The sequence below is a fragment of the Hemiscyllium ocellatum genome, chromosome 17, assembly GCF_020745735.1.
Source record: "Hemiscyllium ocellatum isolate sHemOce1 chromosome 17, sHemOce1.pat.X.cur, whole genome shotgun sequence".
NCBI lineage: Eukaryota > Metazoa > Chordata > Chondrichthyes > Orectolobiformes > Hemiscylliidae > Hemiscyllium > Hemiscyllium ocellatum.
This window is the reverse complement of record NC_083417.1, coordinates 48,602,633-48,630,039: the sequence shown is the minus strand read 5'-3', so window position 1 is coordinate 48,630,039 and position 27,407 is coordinate 48,602,633.

The window sequence follows — 27,407 nt, the reverse complement described above, 5'->3', positions numbered from 1 at the left end:
CTTTCCTGTGAGTCCAAAGATCCCCTGCTTGTGTAGAGTGAAGAGGCAGATTTTGGCCACTCCCTGACTCGTCTTAATCCTTTCTGTCCCATTGTGGGCTGCTTACTCCTAGAATGAGGTGAAGGGAGGAATTGAGTGAGGTGAAAGTATCTGGCACAGTTGTTAGATTTGGGGAAGGTGGAGGAATTGTGGTGAGATGTCCCGGTGAGTCAATGAGAAGCAAAGAGGTTGAGCATTTTGAGGAATGTGATGGGTGAGAGCAATTGAGGAAAACATAATGCAGGAAGTAATGAAAGTTATAAACCATATTCCTTTGGGAAAGTGTGTGCAATAGACTGAGTGTGAGATATCAGAAAGAAGAAGGTGGCATTGACCTTCTTGAGGTATTCCTTCAGACTGTAGACACTGTACTGACCCAGATGGCAACTTGGACCGGCTGACAGGGTCTGACGTTGTAGTCTCTTCTGTGGTCCTGAGGAAAGAGGACAGGTCTCTGTCAGCAAATTGGAATGCCAATTTGTCTTTATCGGACATTGCCGAGTCAGTACTTCGCTCCTTAGAATTGTGACCAGTAAATCCTGGTTTGCAGTGGCGCACATCTGGAATTTAAATAGAGTGTTGATAGCAGAAAGCCCTAGTAATAGTGAGTATGTCTGCCAGTAATGAGCGCAAGTTATCTCCAGTGTCTCACTGTGAAGACGTGGTGCATAGGTGAACAGTGCAAAGTTGCATAAGAAAACTCAATAGAGCTTACAGAGAAAATTTTTCCATGACTTAGCCAAATCTTGGGGAAATTCAGCCCAAATGGTCAAATGCTCTCCCTCTGTACTGCAACTATTCAATGATTTTAATAATTGGCATACAGCTATTTTTAACACGACTCTCTCAACTTTAGATTATTCACAATTCTAAATAACGAGTTAAAGATGTTGTCATATTTCCAGGGCTATCTTCTCAAAGTCCTGGTTTTTATAATGTTGACATTTATGAAAATATTTGTTCTGCTTATGAGTAATTCAGGCAATGTTCCTTCTTGCATAATATTGAGAAACAATATACAAGTGAGGGGTTCATGAATAGTGCATCACCATTATAATCCAGTCAAGTTATAGTTTTCTGCCAATTTTGGGACATTTCAATGTTCATGAGCTGGTGTCATAGAATGATAGAGTTATAGAGCTGTACAATATAGAAACAGGCTCTTTAGTCCAACTCGTCCATGCTAACCAAATATCCTAATTAATCTAGTCCCATTTGCCAGCATTTGGCCGATATCCTGCTAAACACTTGCTATTTGTGTACTTGTCCAGATGCCTTTCAAATATTGCAATTGAAACAGCCTCCACCACTTCACAGTGAGGAACAAAAACAAAGGTATTATTACAGCGAAAGAAGAGTACTACTTTTGATACAGCACCTTTTTCATTTTCAGGATGAATGACTTACCTTTGGGTTGTTAGATTGACAAATGCAAAACCCAATGTGGCATTGAAGATTATCATAAAGTCCATTAAGATAAAATATCAGTTGAGCAGTTTTGGTGCTGTTGTTTGAAGGGTAAATTTTGATCAACACTCCAGTTATTGGGAGGTTAGTTAGCTCAGTTGCTGGACAGCTGGTTTGTAATGTACAATAATGCCTACAGCATGCATTCATTTCCTCCAATGGCTGAGTTTGCCATGAAGGACTCTCCTTCTTAACACATCGCTCACCTGAGACATGGTGACCTTCAGGTTACTACCACCAGTTATGTCTCTCTCGTGAGAGAGCTGCCCTATGGTGGCTTTACTTTTATAGATGTATCTTAGACTTGGATAGAGAAGGTTTTGTTTTACTTCATTCATAGGATGAGAGCATTGCTGGCCAAGCCAGCATTTATTGCCCATCTCAAATTTTTCAGAGGGCAGTTAAGAGCCAACCACATCGCTGTAGGTCTGGAGTCACATGTAGGCCAGACAGGGTAAGGATGGCAGATTCCTTTCCTAAAGGACATGAGGGAGGCAGATGGGTTTTTCCAACAATTGACAATGGGTTCACGGTCATCATTAGACCCTTACTTCCAGATTTTACTGAGTTCAAATTATGTCATCTGCTGCAGTAGGACTCAAACCCCAGAATATTATCTGGGTCTCGGGATTAACAGTCTAGCAATAATACCATTTGGCCATTGCCTCCCCTTAACAACAATAATGAAACATTTAGATTAATTATTACCATAAATAATCTTGTTGTGGAACAAGAGCCCCCCAACAAATTATGATTATAAAACAATTTTGCTTCTACACAATTAGGTAAGCTGAACCCACAAAGAAAGAGGAGTGGCCTGAACATCTGGTCAAAAAGTGTTTAAAATTGTAATTAGAGAGAGAAAGATTTCCAGAGAATGGAAGCAAGATGGTTGAAGACTGTTTTATTAATATGTGATTGTCATCTGTTGAACATTAATAAAAGCATGAAAGAAAATAAATGTTATTTATTTGAGTCAAAGAATATACAATGTGATTGGTTTGTCAATTTATTATGAATGAGCCCTTCATCAAGTCTTATAATAACACTTTAATTCTGAATCAACTGTTATCTTGATTTGCAAAAACATGAGAATACTGTGATACAGCAGGCAAAGAAAGCTTTCATAGCTGTCATAGATAGTGATTGTAAACAAAACCTCGCACAATATGTCAAGTTTGACATGATGGGATTACTAAAAATGATCTGTAAAAGACAGCAGTGATAATTTGTATAAATTAGTATGGAAAGCTGACAGACTAGTGGAAGATGCACAAGAGACAAAGTAGTCACTTTATTTGCACTCCATTGTTTTTTCCTGTTGTGCTAATATGCTTCATGGGTCTAATCAGATGATCATTGAAACAAGTCAGTTTGATTTGAAAGTACTTCCCAACAGACATTAGACCTTTGCCCTCACTAGAAAATAGTTTCCTATTTTAGTCAAACCAATGGATGGTTAGCAACATTCTTTAAAGCGTTTGTTATAATAACTGAAACTACATCTAGATCTGAGGCTACATCAGACACTCCATAAAATGACTGCGGTGAAAACTATCCATAATGACCACCTTTGGGATTGACTTCAGGCGATCCTTTAGACAGGTTAGGCCTTAATACATATTCAACGCTCAGTCATGAATCTTTTGACGGAGCTGGCATTAGATAGATGCCATGTACAGGTTTGGTGTGATTGTACTCAAACAGGGAAACACAAGGAAATCTTCCTTATTTGCTTTTGTCTGATGTACTTTAGAATGAATTGTTGCTGTACTTTTTTTTTACAAAGTAAGCTCAATAACAAGTCACATCTTCTTGTAATGAATTAATATTTCCCTAACCATTGCAAATGCTGCAGTCAGGTTGTAGCACAAGAATGATAAAACCGTTCACACAAAGAAACATTTACTTGAATTTTTTAATGTTTTCATTGCTTTTCCTCACTAAATAATTCATGATACAGTATTCACCACTGTGCATCATTACAAACAGCTGTGGTCTCTACACATGTCTGCTTCACAATGATCAAAACAGCATGCTCAAAAAACCACTGTTTTCAAATTGAGAATTAGTTCTGTACTCGTAAGTACAAATCTATTGAGGAATCAATTAATGCATAAATGATGCTCAAAGAATACTAGTAATAAATCAGCATGGTCAACACACCAGGAATATTGCACATTACATTCTACTGATCAGTAACGGATTCTGCTTTTATCTAAAACTCAGCACCTTAAACCATTCTGTACAGGGACTTTGCCATTGTCTATCTTCCTGACCTCAATGAATGAGATTGCTCAACATGCTGTATCTTTTGGGAGATTTTGTTTTTGGTTAGAGATGGATTGATGTCAACTACAGACTGGATTAGTGATTCCCAAGCTCATTTCACCTCTCAGCTGTCAGACAGGAGTCTTTCATTCTCCCTGCCAGAGATAGTTTTGAACTCTGGCCCAGAGGTGCAACAATATTTTAACCTACTGCATTATCCCTTCCTTAATCAAAGTGTATCTTTAGAAACTGAAGATGAGATTGCTGTATGAAAGTATCACATCAAAACATTGTCCTCTTTGCTGCATTGTCTCCCCATTGCAAAAATTTTTAAGATTTTTTTTGTCAAAAGACAAGCTCCAAAAGTAATCTGTCTGCATAGTACAGGTTGTTCTGCTATAACTCACGCTTTGTTAACACTAATTCATGATAGCTGAAAATGTGTTGCTGGTTAAAGCACAGCAGGTTATGCAGCATCCAAGGAATAGGAAATTCGACATTTCGGGCATAAGCCCTTCATCGGGATGAAGGGCTTATGCCCGAAACGTCGAATTTCCTATTCCTTGGATGCTGCCTAACCTGCTCTGCTTTAACCAGCAACACATTTTCAGCTGTGATCTCCAGCATCTGCAGACCTCATTTTTTACCCCACTAATTCATGATAACACGATTGACGAATTGGGGACACTTTGTAAAGCACAAACTTTTAAAGTGGATATTGCTTATAATGCTATTCTGGCCCCATTAGTTTAAATGGTGCTTTATTATAAGACTGTCTTATAACATGGGGTTGCACAAGAACTATCATGTGATATCAGAACCAACTATGTGTCTTTCACATCCAAAGAAAATGATATAAAGAAAATCTATTGCTCTCGATTTAGCTGCAACAAAATCCAAAGATTAATGTGCTTGCATTTTGCTGTCCCACCTACGTTCGGGACACCACCCACGCCCTCCACCTCCTCCAGGATTTTCGCTTCCCCGGTCCCCAACGCCTTATTTTCACTATGGACATCCAGTCCCTGTACACCTCCATCCCCCATCACGAAGGACTCAAAGCCCTCCGCTTCTTCCTTTCCCGCCGCACCAACCAGTACCCTTCCACTGACACCCTCCTTCGACTGACTGAACTGGTCCTCACCCTGAATAACTTCTCTTTTCAATCCTCCCACTTCCTCCAAACTAAAGGAGTTGCCATGGGCACCCGCATGGGCCCCAGCTATGCCTGCCTCTTCGTAGGATATGTGGAACAGTCCATCTTCCGCAACTACACTGGCACCACCCCCCACCTTTTCCTCCGCTACATCGATGACTGTATCGGCGCTGCCTCGTGCTCCCACGAGGAGGTTGAACAGTTCATCAACTTTACTAACACCTTCCATCCCGACCTGAAATTCACCTGGACTGTCTCAGACTCCTCCCTCCCCTTCCTAGACCTTTCCATTTCTATCTCGGGCGACCGACTCAACACAGACATCTATTATAAACCGACTGACTCCCACAGCTACCTGGACTACACCTCCTCCCACCCTGCCCCCTGTAAAAACGCCATCCCATATTCCCAATTCCTTCGTCTCCGCCGCATCTGCTCCCAGGAGGACCAATTCCAACACCGCACAACCCAGATGGCCTCCTTCTTCAAGGACCGCAGATTCCCCCCAGACGTGATCGACGATGCCCTCCACCGCATCTCCTCCACTTCCCGCTCCTCCGCCCTTGAGCCCCGCTCCTCCAACCGCCACCAAGACAGAACCCCACTGGTTCTCACCTACCACCCCACCAACCTGCGCATACAACGTATTATCCGCCGCCATTTCCGCCACCTCCAAACGGACCCCACCACCAAGGATATATTTCCCTCCCCTCCCCTATCAGCGTTCCGCAAGGACCACTCCCTTCGTGACTCCCTTGTCAGATCCACACCCCCCACCAACCCAACCTCCACCCCCGGCACCTTCCCCTGCAACCGCAGGAAATGTAAAACTTGCGCCCACACCTCCACACTCACTTCCCTCCAAGGCCCCAAGGGATCCTTCCATATCCGCCACAAGTTCACCTGTACCTCCACACACATCATCTATTGCATCCGCTGCACCCGATGTGGCCTCCTCTATATTGGTGAGACAGGCCGCTTACTTGCGGAACGCTTCAGAGAACACCTCTGGGCCGCCCGAACCAACCAACCCAATCACCCCGTGGCTCAACACTTTAACTCCCCCTCCCACTCCACCGAGGACATGCAGGTCCTTGGACTCCTCCACCGGCAGAACACAACTACACGACGGCTGGAGGAGGAGCGCCTCATCTTCCGCCTGGGAACCCTCCAACCACAAGGTATGAATTCAGATTTCTCCAGCTTCCTCATTTCCCCTCCCCCCACCTTGTCTCAGTCGGTTCCCTCAACTCAGCACCGCCCTCCTAACCTGCAATCCTCTTCCTGACCTCTCCGCCCCCACCCCACTCCGGCCTATCACCCTCGCCTTGACCTCCTTCCACCTATCCCACCTCCATCGCCCCTCCCCCAGTCCCTCCTCCCTACCTTTTATCTCAGCCTGCTTGGCTCTCTCTCTCTTATTCCTGATGAAGGGCTCATGCTCGAAACGTCGAATTCTCTATTCCTGAGATGCTGCCTAACCTGCTGTGCTTTGACCAGCAACACATTTGCAGTTTTGCTGTATTTCTAAGTTGTAGAAATATTGTTGACTTGTTGCATTTTCTTCAGTTTTAGAAACACATTCTTTGGGAATTAAGGCTCTTAACAATTATCTTGAAGCAATTTCACCTCTTGATGTTTAATCAATGAAATTTAGAAAATACATCAAAAGACAATTTTATTTGTCATGTAATCTATCAACACACCTAATATTTAGGAGGATATGTTAAAATTTCTTCAGCAGAATTAATAGCTCATACCTGAGGCCATTTGAAGCAAAGTCTTGCATGTGCTTACCAAGGGTGTGCCTGTACATTAACTGGACACAGCATTATGTAATGAAATGGATCTTACTGCTTTTCAATATCATTTTATAATCTCTCAAGTAAATAAATGAATCCATACTTTTGCAAATATGATTGATTAAAAAATGCTTTCTCAGAACACTTAGTTATTTTACATTCATTAAGTGATGGTGATGTATGTTTTCACATACTGTGAATTTATGTGACCTTTCATTATTTTAAACTACACATAATCATTTTTATAACTCCAGGTGCCCACACCACTTTATGACAAATAGGCTATTACTATGCTGAAAGTTTGGACTGCAGCTCTCAATTTCATAAAATGGGTCTGGGTGGGTTGTTCAGAGGGTCAGTGCAGACTTGTTGGGCCAAATGGCCTCTTCCCACACTGTAGGGATTCTATGATTCTATGATAAATAAGTCACAAGTGCCTGGTGATACCCACTGAAAATGCGAGAATTGTATTTGTACATTGGAAGATATTCTTATCAGAAACAAGTGTATTCTCTCACTCATACTCCCACCCTTTGTTAATGGGAGTTTATATAGTGATGTAACTATATTGCTGCCCACAGCCTAACTTCCCTAGGCCTTATTTGTTTTCAAATGGTTTTCTGCCCTTGCTATTTTCATCCTGAGCAATGAACTCAGCAGTAATTAATCTCTCTCCAAGTTCTGAGTTGCAAGTCTTCACAATTAGACACAATCACTTTATTTGATCTGGAGCTTGTTGACTTTGTTTATTTACCTTTTTTAACTCTGAAAAGAATCACACAAAGGACCTGACTGCCTTACTTCGTGCCTGTCGCTTTCCTTATCCCTTGTCACCCATTCCAAATGTGTCAAACATCAGGCATTTTATCTAATCAAAAATGTGCAAACATTGATCGATGTCCTCCTCAGGCCACAACAAAAGCTTCCCTCAATCTGGCCATGTTTGGAACAGGGCTGTGCTATTCACTGGTAAGGCAACCACAATGTGTCTGCTTGTGGTGCCCTGAGAGACACATACTGTAGAACTGCTTTGAAGTATTGAAACTGGTGAAAATACAAAGTTGGGAATTGCAACACTTCCACAACAGCAGTTATACACAAAATGACACCCAAGTCGACACCACTGAAATGACTGATTTTTATGCCAGATGCTGTTGTAACCAACAATAACAGAACACAGCCCTAAAATGCATTAAAGGAAATGTTAAAACTAATCAAATTATCAAACATCAGTTGTAAAATTGTGTCTCATTTCAGGCAACTAAATTGAATGTAACATTTGTTTAAATTGCACTCATGCATTTTAACTCCACCTTTGTTCGTCACTGTATGATTTCACTGAAGTATTGACAAATGCACCTCTTAAAATGTGTGAGTCAACTCATTCATACATGACATGTCCATTCAATAAAAAGGTATGTATTGTTTATTTTGTATTTTCAAATGTTTGACTTTTATCTGTGCATATTGTTTTGTATTATATTAAGATACTTATTGAGGTACATTTAAATCTACATGATTATAAATCAAAGAAAATGCATTAGGGATTGGTTTGCAATGACTTTGGCAGTTAATTAAGTAGTTCATCTGACAAGCAAATTAACAAAAAAATCAACTAAATTTTCTCCATTGGAATACTATCATTATAAAGGTCTTCTATAAAGCGTACATGAAATGTTCTAGGCATTGTGGAATGTTTTGAAGTTCAGCCTAATATCAAAAACATGTAACGTAAGCAAATAGTTATCATGGATCGTAGGGTGCATGTTATGGCAGTGACAGCTGAGTTTAGTTCATTTCCACAACTTGCCCAATCAGATCAATTACCCTGGCATTGTATTGTAGGGATCTACCTACTCGTCTATCAAAATTTGGCCTATACTGCGCTCCAGGTGTCCTTTTGTATATTACATCCCTGATGCCAAGAACATTAATGGGCACATCAAAAAAAAGTTACTCCTACTACCAATTTTGTCTGTAATAGTCACTGGTAGTTCACTAATTGGCTATTGTAGAAGAATGTATGAACTTTGTCTTTCATCCTGCCTTTGTAGATTAATTTCAAATATCCTGCTATTGCAACAGCTAAGCAGGTACATTGAATTTTCATGAATCCATTGTTTGCAATCAGAATGAAGAACAATATTCCATAAAAATTAATTTACTCCAATGTTTTGTGTCAGGTTGCTCTTAAACTCTTCATTAAAATAATCAGATATGGCACGTGTGAATCTAATACTATAGACCATGTATCAAATATTGAGATACTGGCCAGGATATATTTAGTTTTGAATTGCAGCTCATTGTAAATGCTGTTGGGTGTCTGATTTTGATCAGCTATTGCAGATCTAATAACAAACTGTATACCTAATCTCACTAGAGAGGAGATTAGTACCAAAGGTTAGGTTCCATCTGCACCTAGAAACTTGTCAGGTGGTCAGTCTTTCCAACGCACATCTCAGAGAACAACTTGCCACATTTAAACTGTTTCTAGGCGGAGAAAGCTGACTGAAATAAGAGAATGGAACAAGTCAAAAACAATACCTTGTATATAGTCAGGCAAAAGTACTTACATCAAGCATCAACTACTGGTAACAAGATTCCTTTGTCCATCTAAAACCAACAGTTAATAAATTATCATAAACATTATTGGATATATGAACAGAAAGCACAACAAGATCCAAAAGTCCAACAATTATCCACAATTAATATATATATAAAACAGCACAACAAAAGATCCACGTATTTACAAAGAAGATGTATAGAACATAGAACATAGAACTTAGAACACCTTAACACCAAGAACAGCTACATAAGAATCCTACTCATTGACTACAGTTCAGCCTTCAAAACTATTATCCCATTGAGACTGATTACTAAACTTAGTGATCTCAGACTAAGCCCCATTCTTTGCAACTGGATCCTCAGTTTCCAGACTCAAAGGCCACAATCAGTGAAGATTGGGGACAAATATTCATCTTCACTAACACTCAACACCGGAACCCCCCAGGGATGTGTACTCAGCCCCCTTACTGTACTCACTGTATACCCATGACTGCGTCACCAAATACCAGATTAATACCATTTACAAGTTTGCTGATGACATCACCATAGTCAGTCAAATTGCAGATGGTAATGAAACACACTACAGACAGGAGGTGGAAGACCTGGAAAATTGTGCACTGAGAACAACCTAGCTCTCAATGCCGGCAAAACCAAGGAACTCTTTATTGACTCTTGGCAGGATGTTACTCATGCCCCCCTACATGTTAACAACACAGAGGTGGAATGAGTAAAGAGTGTCCAGCTCCTAAGAGTGTTCATCCACAACAAGCTTTCTTGGACACTTCATGTGGACGCACAGGTTACAAAGGCCCAACAATGTCTCTTTTTCCTCAGGCAGCTGAGGAAATTTGGCATGATGGTGAATACACTTGCCAACTTTTATTGGTGTGCTATCAAAGGTATTCTATCTGGATGTATCACAACTTGGTATGAGCAAAGCACAGCAGGCCAGGCAGCATCTCAGGAATAGAGAATTTGATGTTTCGAGCATAAGCCCTTCATCAGGAATGACAGAGAGTAGCCAAGCAGGCTAAGATAAAAGGTAGGGAGGAGGGACTTGGGGGAGGGGCGATGGAGGTGGGATAGGTTGAAGGAGGTCAAGGTGAGGGTGATAGGCCGGAGTGGGGTGGGGGCGGAGAGGTCAGGAAGAAGATTGCAGGTTAGGAGGGCGGTGCTGAGTTGAGGGAACCGACTGAGACAAGGTGGGGGGAGGGGAAATGAGGAAACTGGAGAAATCTGAATTCATACCTTGTGGTTGGAGGGTTCCCAGGCGGAAGATGAGGCGCTCCTCCTCCAGCCGTCGTGTTGTTATGTTCTGCCGGTGGAGGAGTCCAAGGACCTGCATGTCCTCGGTGGAGTGGGAGGGAGAGTTAAAGTGTTGAGCCACGGGGTGGTTGGGTTGGTTGGTCCGGGCGTCCCTGAGGTGTTCTCTGAAGCGTTCCGCAAGTAAGCGGCCTGTCTCACCAATATAGAGGAGGCCACATCGGGTGCAGCGGATGCAATAGATGATGTGTGTGGAGGTACAGGTGAACTTGTGGCGGATATGGAAGGATCCCTTGGGGCCTTGGAGGGAAGTGAGTGTGGAGGTGTGGGTGCAAGTTTTACATTTCCTGCGATTGCAGGGGAAGGTGCTGGGGGTGGAGGTTGGGTTGGTGGGGGGTGTGGATCTGACGAGGGAGTCACGAAGGGAGTGGTCCTTGCGGAACGCTGATAGGGGAGGGGAGGGAAATATATCCTTGGTGGTGGGGTCCGTTTGTAGGTGTCCTTGGTGGTGGGGTCCGTTTGGAGGTGTTTCCTTTCCAACCAACCCAACAACACCTCAGGGACGCCCGGACCAACCAACCCAACCACCCCGTGGCTCAACACTTTAACTCTCCCTCCCACTCCACCGAGGACATGCAGGTCCTTGGACTCCTCCACCGGCAGAACACAACAACACGACGGCTGGAGGAGGAGCGCCTCATCTTCCGCCTAGGAACCCTTCAACCACAAGGTATGAATTCAGATTTCTCCAGTTTCCTCATTTCCCCTCCCCCCACCTTGTCTCAGTCGGTTCCCTCAACTCAGCACCGCCCTCCTAACCTGCAATCTTCTTCCTGACCTCTCCGCCCCCACCCCACTCCGGCCTATCACCCTCACCTTGACCTCCTTCAACCTATCCCACCTCCATCGCCCCTCCCCCAAGTCCCTCCTCCCTACCTTTTATCTTAGCCTGCTTGGCTACTCTCTGTCATTCCTGATGAAGGGCTTATGCTCGAAACGTCGAATTCTCTATTCCTGAGATGCTGTCTGGCCTGCTGTGCTTTGACCAGCAACACATTTTCAGCTGTGATCTCCAGCATCTGCAGACCTCATTTTTTACTCACAACTTGGTATGGCAACTGTACCATTCAAGATCGGAGATGGTTACAGAGAGTGGTGAACTCAGCCCAGACAATCACAAAGGCCAACCTCCCATCTATAGAATCCATCTATCAGACTGACTGTGAAGGAAAGGCTGTCAGCATTCTCAAAGATCTGTCCAACCCTGGCAATGTTTTTCTACAACCTCTACCACTGGGGAGAAAATACAGAAGCCTGAACACACGTGCTAGCTGGTTTTGAAACAGGTTCTACTCTACTGTTGTCAGAATATTAAACGGACTCAAAACTTTTAACATTCGCCTGTACCTGTGTTTTTGATTTGCCGCTCTTCACCTATTATTTACTTAGCTGCTGTGCCTCGGTACACGTGACAATAAATTCAATTCAATTCACTACAGTGCAGTACAGGCCCTTTGACCCTCAATGTTGCACTGATCTGTGGAACCAATCTAAAGCCTGTCTATCTGACACTATTCCATTCTCATTGAAATGTCTATCCAATGACCATTTAAATGCTTTTAGCAATGATGAGTCTACTACTGTTGCAGGCAGTGCATTCTATGCTACTACTACTCTCTGAGTAAAGAATCTATCTCTGGCATCTGTCCTATATCCATCACCCCTCAATTTAAAGCTATATCCTCTCAGGCTAGCTGTCGCCATTCAAGGAAAATGGCTCTCACTGTCCAACCTATCTAACCCTCTGACTATCTTATATGTCTCAATTAAGTCGCCTCTCAACCTTCTTCTGTCTATCAAAAACAGCCTCAAGTCCCTCAGCCTTTCCTCATAAGACCTTCCCTCCATACCAGGCAACATCTCCGAGTAAATCTCCTCTGAACCCTTTCCAAAGCTTCCACATCATTGTGGTGACCAGAACTGTATGCAATACTCCAAATGTGGCCACACCATAGTTGTGTACAGCTGCAGCATGATCTTATGGTTTTGAAACTCAATCGCTCTACAATAAGAGCTAACACAACATAGGCCTTCTTAACAACCCTGTCAACCTGGATGGCAACTTTCAAGGATCTATGTACCTGAACACTGAGGTCTCTCTGATCATCTACACTACCAAAAATCTTACCATTAGCCCAGTACTCTGCACCCTTCCAAAATGAATCACCTCACACTTTTCTGCATTAAACTGCAGTTGTCACCTAGCAGCCCAGCTTTGCAGCTTATCTATATCTCTCTGTAACCTACAACATTCCTCGTCACTATCCACAACTCGACCAACCTTTGTGTCATCTACAAATTTACTAACCCATGCTTCTACACCCTCATCCCATTCATTTATATAAATGACAACCAACAGTGGACGCAAAATAGATCCTTGTGATACCCCACTAGTAACTGAACTTCAGTATCAATATTTCCCATCAACCTCCATCCTCTGTCTTCTTTCAGTTGGCCAATTTCTGATCTAAACCAGGTAATCACCCTCAATCCCATGCCTCCGTATTACATGCATAGCCTACCATGAGGAACCTTATTAAATGCCTTACTGAAATCCATATACACCACATCAACTACTTTATCCTCATCCACCTGTATGGTCACCTTCTCAAAGAGGGCTAAGATAAAAGGTAGGGAGGAGGGACTTTGGGGAGGGGCATTGGAAATGCAATAGGTGGAAGGAGGTTAAGGTAAGGGTGATAGGCCGGAGTGGGGGTGGGGGCGGAGAGATCAGGAAGAAGATTGCAGGTTAGGAAGGTGGTGCTGAGTTCGAGGGTTGGGACTGAGACAAGGTGGGGGGGAGGGGAAATGGGGAAACTGGAGAAATCTGAGTTCATCCCTTGTGGTTGGAGAGTTCCTAGGTGGAAGATGAGGAGCTCTTCCTCCAGCCGTCGTGTTGCTATGGTCTGGCGATGGAGGAGTCCAAGGACCTGCGTGTTCTTGGTGGAGTGGGAGGTGGGAGTTGAAGTGTTGAGTCACAGGGTGGTTGGGTTGGTTGGTCTGAGTGTCCCAGAGTTGTTCTCTGAAACGTTCCGCATGTAGGTGGCCTGTCTCCCCAATATAGAGGAGGCCACATTGGGTGCAGCGGATGCAGTAAATGATGTGTGTGGAGATGCAGTTGAATTTGTGGCCAATATGGAAGGATCCCTTGGGGCCTTGGAGGGAAGTAAGGGGGGAGGTGTGGACCCAAGTTTTGTATTTCTTGTGGTTGTAGGGGAAGATGCCAGGAGTGGAGGTTGGGTTGGTGGGAGGTATGGACCTGATGAGGGAGTCACAGAGGGAGTGGTCTTTTCGGAACGCTGATGGGGGAGGGGAGGGAAGTATATCCCTTGTGGTGGGGTCCATTTGGAGGTGACAGAAATGATGACGGATGATACGCTGTATATGTAGGTTGGTGAGGTGATTGGTGAGGACCAGTGGGGTTCTGTCCTGGTGGCAATTGGAGGGGTGGGGCTCAAGGGCGTAGGAGCGGGAAGTGAAGGAGATGCGGTGGAGGGCATCGTCGATCACGTCTGGGGGGAAATTGCGGTCTTTGAAGAAGGAGGCCATCTGGGTTGTTCAGTATTGGAACTGGTCCTCCTGGGAGCAGATGCGGCGGAGACGAAGGAATTGGGAATATGGGATGATGGTTTTACAGGGGGCAAGGTGGGAGGAGGTGTAGTGTCCAAACCAAAGGAGTAGCCATGGGCACCCGCATGGGTCCCAACTATGCCTTCCTCTTCGTAGGATATGTGGAACAGTCCATCTTCCGTAGCTATACTGGCACCACCCCCCACCTTTTCCTCCGCTACATCAATGACTGTATCGGCGCTGCCTCGTTCTCCCACAAGGAGGTTGAACAGTTCATCCACTTTACCAACACCTTCCACCCCAATCTCAAATTTACCTGGACCTTCTCAGACTCCTCCCTCCCCTTCCTAGAGCTCTCCATTTCTATCTTGGGTGACTGAATCAACACGAACATTTACTATAAACCGACCGAGTCCCACAGCTACCTAGACTACACCTCCTCCCACCCTGCCCCCTGTAAAAATGCCATCCCATAATCCCAATTCCTTCATCTCCACTGCATCTGTCCCAGGAGGACCAGTTCCAATACAATACAACCCAGATGGCCTCCTTCTTCAAAGACCGCAATTTCCCCCCAGATGTGATCGACGATGCTCTCTACCGCATCTGCTCCACTTCCCGCTCCTCCGCCCTTGAGCCCCACCCCTCCAATCGCCACCAGGACAGAACCCCATTGGTCCTCACCTACCACCCCACCAACCTCCATATACAGTGTATCATCCGTCGTCATTTCCACCACCTCCAGGGATATATTTCCCTCCCCTCCCCTATCAGCATTCTGAAAAGACTACTCCCTCCGTGACTCCCTCATCAGGTCCACAGCCCCCACCATCCCAACATCCATTCCCGGCACTTTCCCCTGCAACTGCAAGAAATCCAAAACTTGTGCCTACACCTCCCCCCTTACTTCCCTCCAAGGCCCCAAGGGATCCTTCCAGATCTGCCACAAATTCAACTCACCTCCACACACATCATTTACTGCATCCGCTGCACCCAATGTGGCCTCCTCTATATTGGGAAGACAGGCCACCTACTTGCGGAATATTTCAGAGAACACCTCTGGGACACCCGGACCAACCAACCCAACTACTCCTTGGCTCAACACTTCAACTCTCCCTCCCACCCCACCAAGGACATCAGGTTCTTGTCTCCTCCATTGCCAGACCATAGCAACACGACGGCTGGAGGAAGAGCGCCTCATCTTCCGCCTAGGAACCCTCCAACCACAAAGGATGAACTCAGATTTCTCCAGTTTCCTCATTTCCCCTCCCCCCACCTTGTCTCAGTCCCAACCCTCGAACTCAGCACTGCCTTCCTAACCTGCAATCTTCTTCCTGACCTCTCTGCCCCCACCCCCACCCCCACTCCGGTCTATCACCCTCACCTTAACCTCCTTCCACCTATCGCATTTCCAACACCCCTCCCCCAAGTCCCTCCTCCCTACCTTTTATCTTAGCCTGCTGGGCGCACTTTTCTCATTCCTGAAGAAGGGCTCGTGCCTGAAACATCGATTCTCCTGCTCCTTGGATGCTGCCTGACCTGCTGCGCCTTTCCAGCAACATATTTTTAGGTCTGATCTCCAGCATCTGAGTCCTCACTTTCACCTTCTCAAAGAACTCCATAAGGTTTGTGAGGTACAACATACCCTTCACAAAACTGTATTGACTATCCCTAATCAACTTATTCATTTCTAGATAATTATAAATCCTATCTCTTGTAACCCAGTCCAACAAATTACCCACAACCAAAGTCAGGCACACATGTTTATAATTTCCGGAGTTGTCTTTACTCCCCTTCTTGAACAAAGGAACATTTGCTATCCTCAATCTTCTGGTACTATTCCTATGGACAATGATGACATAAAGATCAAAGCCAAAGGCTCAGCAATCTCCTCCCCAGCTTCCCAGAGAATCCTAGGATAAAACCCATCCGGCCCAGGGGACTTATCTATTTTTACACTTTACAGAATTGCTAACACTTCCTCCTTATGCACCCCAATCCCATAATGGTTAATCCCATAATGATATAATGATTAGTCATCTCCAAAACAATAATATACAATAATACATAATTGCATTACTTGGAAATGGTAAATTGGCAATTCATGATCTCTCTTAGCTATCGCTGCTGTCCTCATACTGATAATTTCTCTCTCTTCAGCTTCAATCTTTCTCTTTCTTTACATCTTTCTTCTTCAGCTTGATCTTCAGATGGGAGGTATTGAGTGGACTAGCATTTGACAAAAGAAAATGAGCTTTCAAGACCTGCATTTCTACTGGACACTGCGGAACAATGTAGTCTGCAATGATCAGCAACTTCCCCACAAGAGCAACATTCATTTATATGGTATTTTTAATTTAGAAAAATGCCTCAACTAACATGGCAGATAAATAGGGGTAACCTTTGATATGCAGGAGTGCATAGCTTTGGGAGCAGGTCAGGGTTTAAAACCTGGTAAAATCAACAGTGCATCAGGAAACCAGCTCTAACCCACTGATTTCATTAGTTAAAGGCAACACACTGCTGTGAGATATCACCAAGATTGTATAGAGTGGCAGGTTTTGTTTTCTTCATACTAGTGAACAAGAATCTTTATTAACTATTTATATGATATCCATAAGCAGGCAGGAGAGAGCATTTACATCTTTCTTCTTCAGCTTGATCTTCAGATGGGAGGTATTGGGTGGACTAGCATCTTACAGGAGAAAATAAGCTTTCAAGACCTGCATTTCTACTGGACAACGTAATCTGCAATCTCTTCACCCTGGAGGCTCCCTGCCTCATTCCTGATGAAGAGTTGATTGTCCTGCACCCCACTCCAGCCTATCATCCTCACCTTGACCTCCTTCCACCTATCACATCTCCATCGCCCCTCCCCCAAGTCCCTCCTCCCTACCTTTTATCTTAGCCTGCTGGACACACTTTCCTCATTCCTGAAGAAGGACTTATGCCCGAAACGTCGAATTTCCTGTTCCTTGGATGCTGCCTGACCTGCTGTGCTTTATCAGCAACACATTTTCAGCTCTGATCTCCAGCATCTGCAGACCTCACTTTCTCCCCTAATTAAAGCATTGAGCAATTTAACAATGATGAGGGAAGCAGATGTTCAGAAGCTACACATACCAAGTTCTAAGAGGAAACAGTAAATCGTGCACAGGGGATCAGTGGAATCTATTCATTTCCTAAGGTACAAAACCAAAGAAGAAGCACCAAGCAAGTCAATGTTGCCAGGAGGACAGACACCAGCCACTAAAAGTCCTTGTTAATGCTGTGAAGCAAAGAAACCTCACAAGCATGAACAGTGTCCAATTTTAAGGACTGAATGTTTTTCTTGTAAGCAACTGGATCACTTACAGAAAATTTGTCAATGCGGATGCACAGAAAAGCAAAAGCAAACTAGCCAAATAAAGACATAAATGCATAGAAGAGTTAGTATGGGCCAATAGTTCCGTCATTGTTCCTGGTGAAAGTGTGTACTGCAGATGCTGGAGAGTAGTGTCAACATTAGAGTGGTGCTGGAAAAGCACAGCAGGTCAGGCAGCATCTGAGGAGCAGAAAAATCAATGTTTAGGGTAATTCCTGATGAAGGGCTTATGCCCGAAACGTCAATTTTCCTGGTCCTCAGCTGCTGCTGAGCTTTTCCAGCAGCACACTAATCTTGACTGTCATTGTTCCTGCTAGCTGAACAAGATGGATCAAAACTTTGGTCAGTTCCTTGGAGAAATTGCACTTGTTATCAAGTGTCAAGCCACCACTTTATAACTTATTCAATAATCTATGTAATGTATCATTGAGCTTTAGGGAGCCATGGGTGAGAATGTCATCCATGTGACAAACATGGCTTTCCATCCTTTCTTTAGGTGGCTCAGTGGTTAGCACTGCTGCCTCACTGCGCCAGAGACCCGCGTTCAATTCCTGCCTCTGGCAACTGTCTGTGTGGAGTTTGCACATTCTTCCTATGTCCGTGTGGATTTCCTCCAGGTCCTCCGGTTTCCTCCCACAATTTGGCCATGCTAAATTGCCCGTAGTGTTAGGTGGATTAGTCAGAGGTAAATATAGGGGGGTGGGTTTCTCTTCAGAGCTTCGGTGTGGACTTGTTGGGCCGAAGGGCCTGTTTCCACACTGTAGGTAATCTAATATGTTAGACATTGACTGTTGAAAATGGGATGCCAAAGGGCAGATAATTTCTGACTTGGAGGAATTTGCCAGAAGCTGCTCTTCGCATTTAACTTAGTGAAAATTATGCTGTTTGTGAGCTTGGCGAGACTTTTATCCATAAATCCTGCTGGATTGATCTCACTGCTTAGTTGAAACATGACAAGTTGATACAGGTCCTAACCATTTCGTTTGGGAACAGGCACCATAGCTGAGCACCACATAATCAGTTACATAACTTCTTAAATTAACCACTCTTTTTAAGCATCATCCCAATCTCCTCTTTTACCTTGATTCTAAGTGGATGCGGAGCCTTGCTAGGTGTGAAAAACCAGATGGGTTTGGTATTGATTTGATGATGGTGTGATTGGCAGTAATGAGCTTACCTTGGCCTGTGAAGTGTCAGAGGAACTGTGACTGAAACTCACTTCCAGGTGTCTGGCTGACAACTGCCTCTAACCTAAAGACAAGGCTGAGAGCTGTACTAGTAATGATCATGCCTGGTTCATTGAGAACAAAATGGGTTTCCTCAATTTCGCCTTCTTTGTGTTGGAACGTTGACTGAAGCTGAACTTTTGCTGTTAAATCCTTCTAGCTGAATAGTTTGGCAGATGAAATTTGGAGGGTAACCATTCTTAGCCATGTAAGGCTGTCTGACAAAAGAGTAACTGTTCTCTCTGTGCTGATTTAATGTGTGTAGTGTGGCCATTCTATCCTTGCCAATTAACTATTCTGGTTTATGCCTTCTCTAAGAGCCAGATTTGTTCCACATGTATGCCTTTCAAATTGTGTTTTGTGTGTTCCTAACACAAGCATGGGTGCGACTGATCGCTGTTCTTTAAATATTCATGGTAACGGCATTCCCATTGCTTTGAGAAAGGTCTCATCAGTTTTCTCACTGCTGCCAGTTTGTGAGATCATATCGAGGAATGTAAGAGAGAATCTGTCCTCATAATGGCGAATGATGACCTTTATTAACTATTTACTCAAGTGGGTCAAGAAAGCATTCATAGATCTACAAGGTCTGCCTGAGTTTCAAGTGTATCTCATGTCAGCAGTTGGCTCAGTAGGCGGGATGGTGGGTTTGTGATGCCAGCAGCAAGAGGTTCAATTCCTAGATGAGCTGAGGTTACAATGAAGGGCTTCTCAACTTCTCCCCTCACCTGAGGCACGGTGATCCTCAAGTAAAACCATTAACAGTTGTTAGTGAGAGAGCAGAATTATGGTGACTTTACCTTTTATGCCCATTAAAGCTCTGACCCACCTGATCAGCGAGGATATCATTTATGCGGTATTGCTTTGGAATGCAAGATGACCAGCAGTGGAGCACCAGCAATGCAAGGAACAGAAGGCGCAGCAGCATGAACAGACTGCTGCTCAAAGAACTGTAGCTTCACTGAGGGAAGGATATCATCAGAGAGGTGACTCTCACAGGAAACCATACCAAGCACAAACTGACAAATGAAACACTTTCACAATAATCAGAATATCAGTGTCTCAGGAGGCTCATGGTGTTGTGTCAAGTAGTAGTAGACCTTTGCAGTCCACTGGAAGCTTATCTGCTGTCAGGTGGACCTGAAGACCATGTTCCACCATCACCTATCAAAATCACCAGTGTTTTCATCCTCTAAGCCTCTGGATCCTTCCAAATGCTCTGACCCCAGCTGATGGTGCCTCTGGTCCAAACAGATTCCAGAATGAAACCTAGCTTGATATATTTTTTTAAGCTACTTCACATGGTGGTCAGTCAATGAAATATATTCATACCAGGCTGCAGATTTTCTTTAACAGATCAGAGGTTTATTGCACAAAAGATGAAAAACATAAAAGAGAAAAAGTTCTCTAAACATAGAAGGCAGTTAGCAAAGCCTATAACACAAATCGAAGCTAGGTTTCAACCTACTTCCTGGCATTATTCATAACAAGGACTCTCAAATCCGGAAATATTTCACTCCTATCTCAACTCTTTAGCTTCCTACTTAATTGACACCTTCCAAGTTCTTTTCCCTGGAGTGGGGTGATACCTCAATAAGTCCTTTTCCAAATGTGTTGACGTAAACATTTTTTTTCACAAATCTGAGAGCCTGAACATTCAGTTCTAATAAGCAACAGATTTCTAACCAAACTCTTCTGGTTTGGAAGTTTCAGCAACTAAACCCTTCTGCTGAAGTGACTCATTCTCTAACTTGCCTTAAATCCTTCTCGAAGAGAAATTAAAATTGCTTCTAACCTCAACACTGATGTTTTCTGAGAAGAGCTTATATCTTCAACTGTTTACTGTGCTGGTCCTAAATGCAACAATATAAATAACCTTCTGTTAATATTAGTGCAGTTGCCTCTTCTCTGACAAATTGTTGGATTTCAATCACTATTCCAAAAGGACTCATTTATTTTGAAAAAGAAAATCTTTCATATGAGTAGCCCAGACTTGCTCTCTTTTAAAATCCAGATTGTAAATTTGATACTAATATTTCAAAACCAGACGTCCTTCATCACACAAGGCTCGATTGAAATCAATCAAAGGACCTCATAGTGCCCAGCCCAATAATGCATCAGAGAGCTGATTCATGGCATGGTTGCCAGGTACTACAATTCTGTCAGTTTTGCCTGTGATGACATGAGTCAGAATGGGGGGAGTTCAAGACTGCTGGCTGTTACTGGCTTCAATGCATAATCACTTTCCACAAGGCACCCAAGATCACCCAGGATATTGATTTTCAGCAAAAGCTTCCATACCATTCGTGTGTTGCTAGTGCATAAACAACACAAAGAACGTTATGCAGATGCAGATACAATTCCTGAAAAATTGCAATGATTCTTATGCCACACAGTAATCCACCATCTCTGAACTTTTCACACATCATAAGTGATGATATCCATGAGGACTTCAACCAATAAGGCTCAGGAATGATGCAACGAAAATGAAAACAATCAACTGAGTGTGTTATTGTTGATGGGGCATGCTAGTTGCCTGGACAAACCTTCAGTATTTTAGTCAGGATCTCCAAAGCTGAGCCAATGTGCTGTGTCTCCATGACATTGCGCAAAGGCAAGGTATGGCCCCACAGAAAGAACAAGGTACAAGTTTCTTCAGGCAATTCTAAGGAGTAGGAGAAAGAGGATGTGAAAGCAGAATGTGATGTGGCTGAGGCACCAGTAGCAGTGCACAATAATCCCTGTGATTCCCTCATTATTTTGAAGCTTAGTAAGACAATAGACCATAAGATCATGAGATATGAAAGCAGAATTTGGTTATTCAGACCATTGAGTCTGTTCTGCCATTTGATCATAGCTGATATGTTTCTCTATCCCATTCTCCTGCTTTCTCCTTGTGACCTTTGATCCCCTTACTAATCAAGAACCTATCATCCTCTATCTTAATTACACTCAATGACTTGACATTCACAGCCTTCTGTGGCAATGAGTTCCACAGATTCACCATTCTTCTGGCTGAAGAAATTCTCCCTCATCTCAGTTGTAAATAGCCATCCCTTCACTCTGACCTGTCCTCTTGGGTTTGAGTCTCTCCTACTCATCGTAACATCTTTACTATATTTACTGTATCCAGGCTTCTCAATATTCTGTAAGTTTCAATGTAATCCTCCATCATGCTTCTAAACTCCAATGAATGCAGACACAGAGTCCTCAACTGCTCCTCATATGACAAGTCATTCATCTCTGGGATTATTATTATAAACCTCTTCTGGAACCCCTCCAAGGCCAGCACATTTTCCCTTAGATACAGGGTCCAAAACTACTCACAATATCTCAAATGTGATATAACCAGAACCTTATATAGCCTCAGCAATACATTTCTGCTCTTGTATTCTTGCCCACTTGAAATGAATGCTAATGTTGCATTTGCCTTCATAACTGCCAAATGAACCTGAATGCTAACCTTAAGGGAATCCTGAACTAGGACTCCCTAGTCCCATTGTGCTTTAGAGTTCCAAAGCCTTTCAACATTTCAAAGATAGTCTACGCTTGTTATTTCTATCAAAATGCATGACCTAACAATTTTCCACATTGTATTCCATCTGCCACTTCTTTGCCCACTTTCCTAGCCTGTCCAAGTCCTTCTGCAGACGCTCCCTTTCCTCAATGTTACCTGTCCCTCCACCTAACTTCATGTCATCTGCCCTCAGTTCCTTCATCCAGACCGTTAAGATAAAACGTGAACAGTTCTGGTCCACAATGGTTAGGTTCCTCTAGTTGCCTCAAGCTGACAACCACATCTATAAACCACGTCCTCACCACACCTCCACTGTATCTTAAAAGAAGGCAAACCTGCCAGTAATAAGCCATCCATTTCACAGTCCTTCATTGCTTGGCATGAGTTCACATTTTTCTGTTAATCTCTCCTTGAAAAGGCCTTTTGCCAACCCAGCAACCAAAAACAGACGTCATGGGCAAGTGGTGAACAGAAATTATATTTATGTGGCTCAAAAATTAAATAGAAGCCATCTGTCTAACATTGCGTAAAACACCCATGTGTAAACTTGTGCAGCTTTAAATTGTTACTTTTCCTTGCACTTCTGCTTGGCACAATCCCTAGGACTTCACCAGAGAGAAGCAGCCTGTTCAGATCACTGCACCGACTGCTCAGATGCTCTTTGACGATGTCTCATGTGCTGAACAGAGCTCAGAGCACCCTGCACTTTCCATTAAAGACTTGCCACTGCTGGTCCTGCCTCTATCATCTACTCTTGCTCACTTGTGACCTGTGAGTCATTATGTGAAAACCCAATTATCTTCCTGAGCCACCCCACTGAAGTGTGAGAATCTGAGATAGTGCATGATCTGCTTGTGTGATGGTGCATTCTCAAGGTGCTTTTGTCAAAGGAATCAGCTTTATTCTCCTGGACTGCATCATGCAGGATGCTTGACAGCCCAGTAGGAGATTATTAATATGAATTAGAACTGTTGAGTTAGTGTATTTTAAACGATAATTATGCACATGAACATATTGTATTCAAAATGAGTGACCACATTGCTGTTTTTCGGAAATTTAATTCAGCCTCCAAGTAAGTTAGTGACCAATGTCACTGCATCTCCAACTTTCAAGTACCACCAAGACAGTCAGTCCCATGACCTCTGCAACTGAGAGAGAGGTGGAGGTTTCCATCCAAATGTTTGCATCGACTTCACGCTCTATCTTTTATTTTACTGCAAGGAGAAGAGGGGACCTGTGAGTAAGAATAATTGCATGTCTTGAATGAATGAGTGGATGGAATGAGTACATTTGTCAAAAGTGACAATGAAAAAGAGGAATGAAAGGTGAAGATGATAACCAGTTGTGAATGTGGGAAAATGCATAGGCAGAGGATGATGGATATACTGCAAGCCAAGTTGGAGTCAAGAATGATAAACTGGTGTTTTCTTGAGAAGACAAAATGAGAGAGATGGGGTGATTGTCGTCTGAGGATATAGCTGATTGCACAACTGTACTAACTTTCTCTGTCCTGCTTATACAGGTCTTTAAGTTGCTTCCAGCATTGAATCCCGTAAGGATGGCTCCAGTCATTCCTTCTTGCTTTCACCTGAAGACTTCTTTGTGCTGTCTTCCTGTAGATCCAAACACCTAACATCACAGCCTTTGAGGTATCACTCAAAGGAGAAACACTTAACCTGTCCTTTAGCAATAATGTGAGGCAAAAGGCTGGCATAATAACCTGATATGGCTTTGGTAATACACCTGACTGTTTCCCTTGCTGTGCCATTTATTCAGCATTGGAAAAGCTGTCAGATCAGCAGCCCACTGGGAGTGACTTAACTGCCCAGTTAAGGGCCAGTTTCTGCCTCTGTGTGCATTTTTCCCACATTGAGATGACCTGCCATTTAGCTGGAAGACTGGGCAATAAGACTAGCCAAAAGGCCAAAGAGAACACCTAAGGAAGACTGGAAAATATGAAGAGTACATCTGAGAGTGAGAGCATGGTGAGACCAGAAGGCATGAGAGTTAGAGTGAGATCATAGTGAGACTGCAGGACTGAGAGTGAGACTACAGTGAAACTGTGGGAGTGAGAGTGAGATTACAGTAAATTGCATGAATGAGAGTTAGAGCGAGACTACACTGAGACTGATGGGGTGAGAGTGACTGAGACTACAGTGAAACTGCGGGAGTGAGAGTGAGACTACAGTGAGACTGTGGAAGTGAGAGTTAGAGTGAGACAGTGGGAGTGAGTGTTAGAATGAGATTACAGTGAAACTGTGGGAGTGAGAGTGAGATGACAGTAATACTGCATGAGTGAGAGTTAGACTACAGTGAGACCGTGGGAGTGAGAGTGGGAATGAGACTATAGTAATATTGTGTGAGTGAGAGTTAGAGTGAGACTACAGTGAGACAGCAGGAGTGAGTGTTCGAATGAGACTACAGAAGTGAGAGAGACTGCAGAGTTTGAAGTAGAGTGAGACTACAGTGAGACTGCGAGAGTGAGTGTGAGGCTACAGTGAGACTGCAGGAGTGAGTGCGAGACTACAGTGAGACTGCAGGAGTGAGTGTGAGAGAGAGAGACGACAGTGAGATTGCAGGAGTGAAAGTCACAGTCGGAGCATGGGAAGACCAGAGGGAGTGAATGTGTGAGTAAATCTGGGAAACAAAAAGAAAAAATAGGAAAAAGAATGGGACTGTCAGACAAGCTATTCACCCTGACAACTGCCTCTGAGGGAGCAGGATCAGTGTCAATGACTCTCCATGTGTAAGTAAAGGGTGACTTGGTGATGGATATGAACTTGCAAACTTCTGATTCAAAAGCAAGGGCACTGACATTGAACCACAGCAGGTATTTAAGTTACATTAAGCACTAAATTGCAACTCTTACAAGTTGTATAATATTTAAAGTTTTCATAAAACACTTCTACATTTCACCTCTTTTTTAAATTCGTGAACTTCCACTCCTAACAACCAAGTGACTGCTGGCTTTGACATTCTGCATTCTATCTGCTTGACCCTGTGCATTTTTGGCACCTGCTAAAGTATATGATGAGTAGCAGCAAATGACTTTGAGATCAGATAGTGCTGGATAGATCAATCTTGGGCAGCTACGTTTACAAACAGAGTGTGAATTATTACGGAAAGTTCATACATAACCTGGCCTCCATCCTGACACCTTTGCATCAACTCTTTAAAAAGGGTTGGCCTTGGAAATGGTCACATATCCAAGCCACAGCTTTTAGGGAAGTGAGGAAACAGCTGCCATCCTCAAAGGCGTTGGCACACTATGATCCCAAGCAAGATCTGGTATTGACATGCAATGCTTCCCTATACTGCTTAAGGGTAGCATTAGCTCATAGGTAGCCCAGTGCAGAGGAATGCCCAATAGCATTTGATTAATGCAGAGTGTGACTAGGCATAGATAGAGAAAGAAGGCTTTGTAGTCATATTCAGAGTCAGGTTGTTCCACCAATACATTTACAGACATAAATTTGTAATAATAAATGTACAATAAATTTGTAACAAACCCCTGCTAGGTCTACTTAGAGAGGACAAGGCAATGCTGCCTGTAGCTTCAGGCTGAATTCAGCAGGGGTCTTTAATACTAACTACATGTAATTACTTGTTTGAACATGGACTGGGAGGCCAAATAGCAAATGAGGATGCATTGAACCGTCTCCTGCTGGCAGATCTACCACTGGTGTTGCTGCCACTGGAAGATCCACGATGGTTTTACATTTTCTGTGCACGTTTCCAGTCACAGCTTACAATGTCAGACTTTGGATGCAAAAACATCCTCTTATTCCCAAATCCTCCACCTCAGCTGTATCTGCTCCCAGGAGGACCAGTTCCACCACAGAATGCACCCGATGGCCTCCTTCTTTAAAGACTGCAATTACTCCTCCCACATGGTTGATGATGCCCTCCATCCTCAACTTCACTCCATGAAGTGCCCTCATCCACTTCCCGCACCTCCAACCTCGAACCCCACCCTTCAACCACAACAAGAATAGAACTCCCTTTGTCCTCATCTTCCACTCCATTAACCTCTGTATATATCACATCATCCTCCACCATTTTCTCCACCTACAAATAGACCCCACCACCAGAGATGTATTTCCCTCCCCACCCCTATCTGCTTTCTGTAAAGATCATTCCCTCCACAACTCCCTCATCAGGTCACGCTCCCCCCCACCAACTCACCCTTCCCTCCTGGCACCTTCCCCTGACACCGGAGGAAGTGCAAAACCTCCCCCCACACCTCCCCCTTAACCTCTGTTCAAGGCCCCAAAGGAGCCTTTCACATCCACCAGATTTTCACCTACATTTCCATACATATAATTTGCTGTATCCGTTGCTCCCAATGCAGTCTCCTCTACATTGGGGAGACAGGACAAATACTCACAGAGTGCTCCAGAGAACATCTCCGGGACACCCACACCAATCAATCCCACCGGCCCGTGGCTGAACACTTCAATTCCACCTCCCATTCCGCCAAGAGCATGCAGGTCCTGGGCCTCCTCCATCGCCACTCCCTAACCACCCAGCTCCTGGAGGAAAAACACCTCATCTTCTGCCTCAGGTCCCTCCAATCCCCAGCATCAATGCAGATTTCACCAGGTTCCTCATTTCCCCTCCACCCACCTTACCCCAGTTCCAAACTTCCAACTCGGTACTGCCCTCATGACCTGTCCTACCTGTCCATCTTCCTTCCCACCTATCTGCTCCACCCTCCTCTCCGACCTATTGCCAATATCCCCATCTCCATCTACCTATTGCACTCTCCGTTACCTTCCCACCAGCCCAACCACCCTCCCATTTATCTCTCTACCCCCCGGCTCACAAGTCTCACTCCTGATGAACAGTTTTTGCCTGAAACATCGATTCTCCAGCTCCTTGGATGCTGCCTGACCTGCTGTGCTTTTCCAGCACCCCACTCTCGACTCTGAACTCCAGCATCTGCAGTCCTCACTTTCGCCCCTTTCTTTCACTTTCATTCTCTTTTGCAAAAAGATCCGGTCCCAGCAAAACTGAAGCAGCTGATGGTGATGGGGGACACCAAAGGGCTGCAACAACCAGAACGGAAATCTCTTCAGACCTCAAGAGACAAGATCCCAGTAGAGGG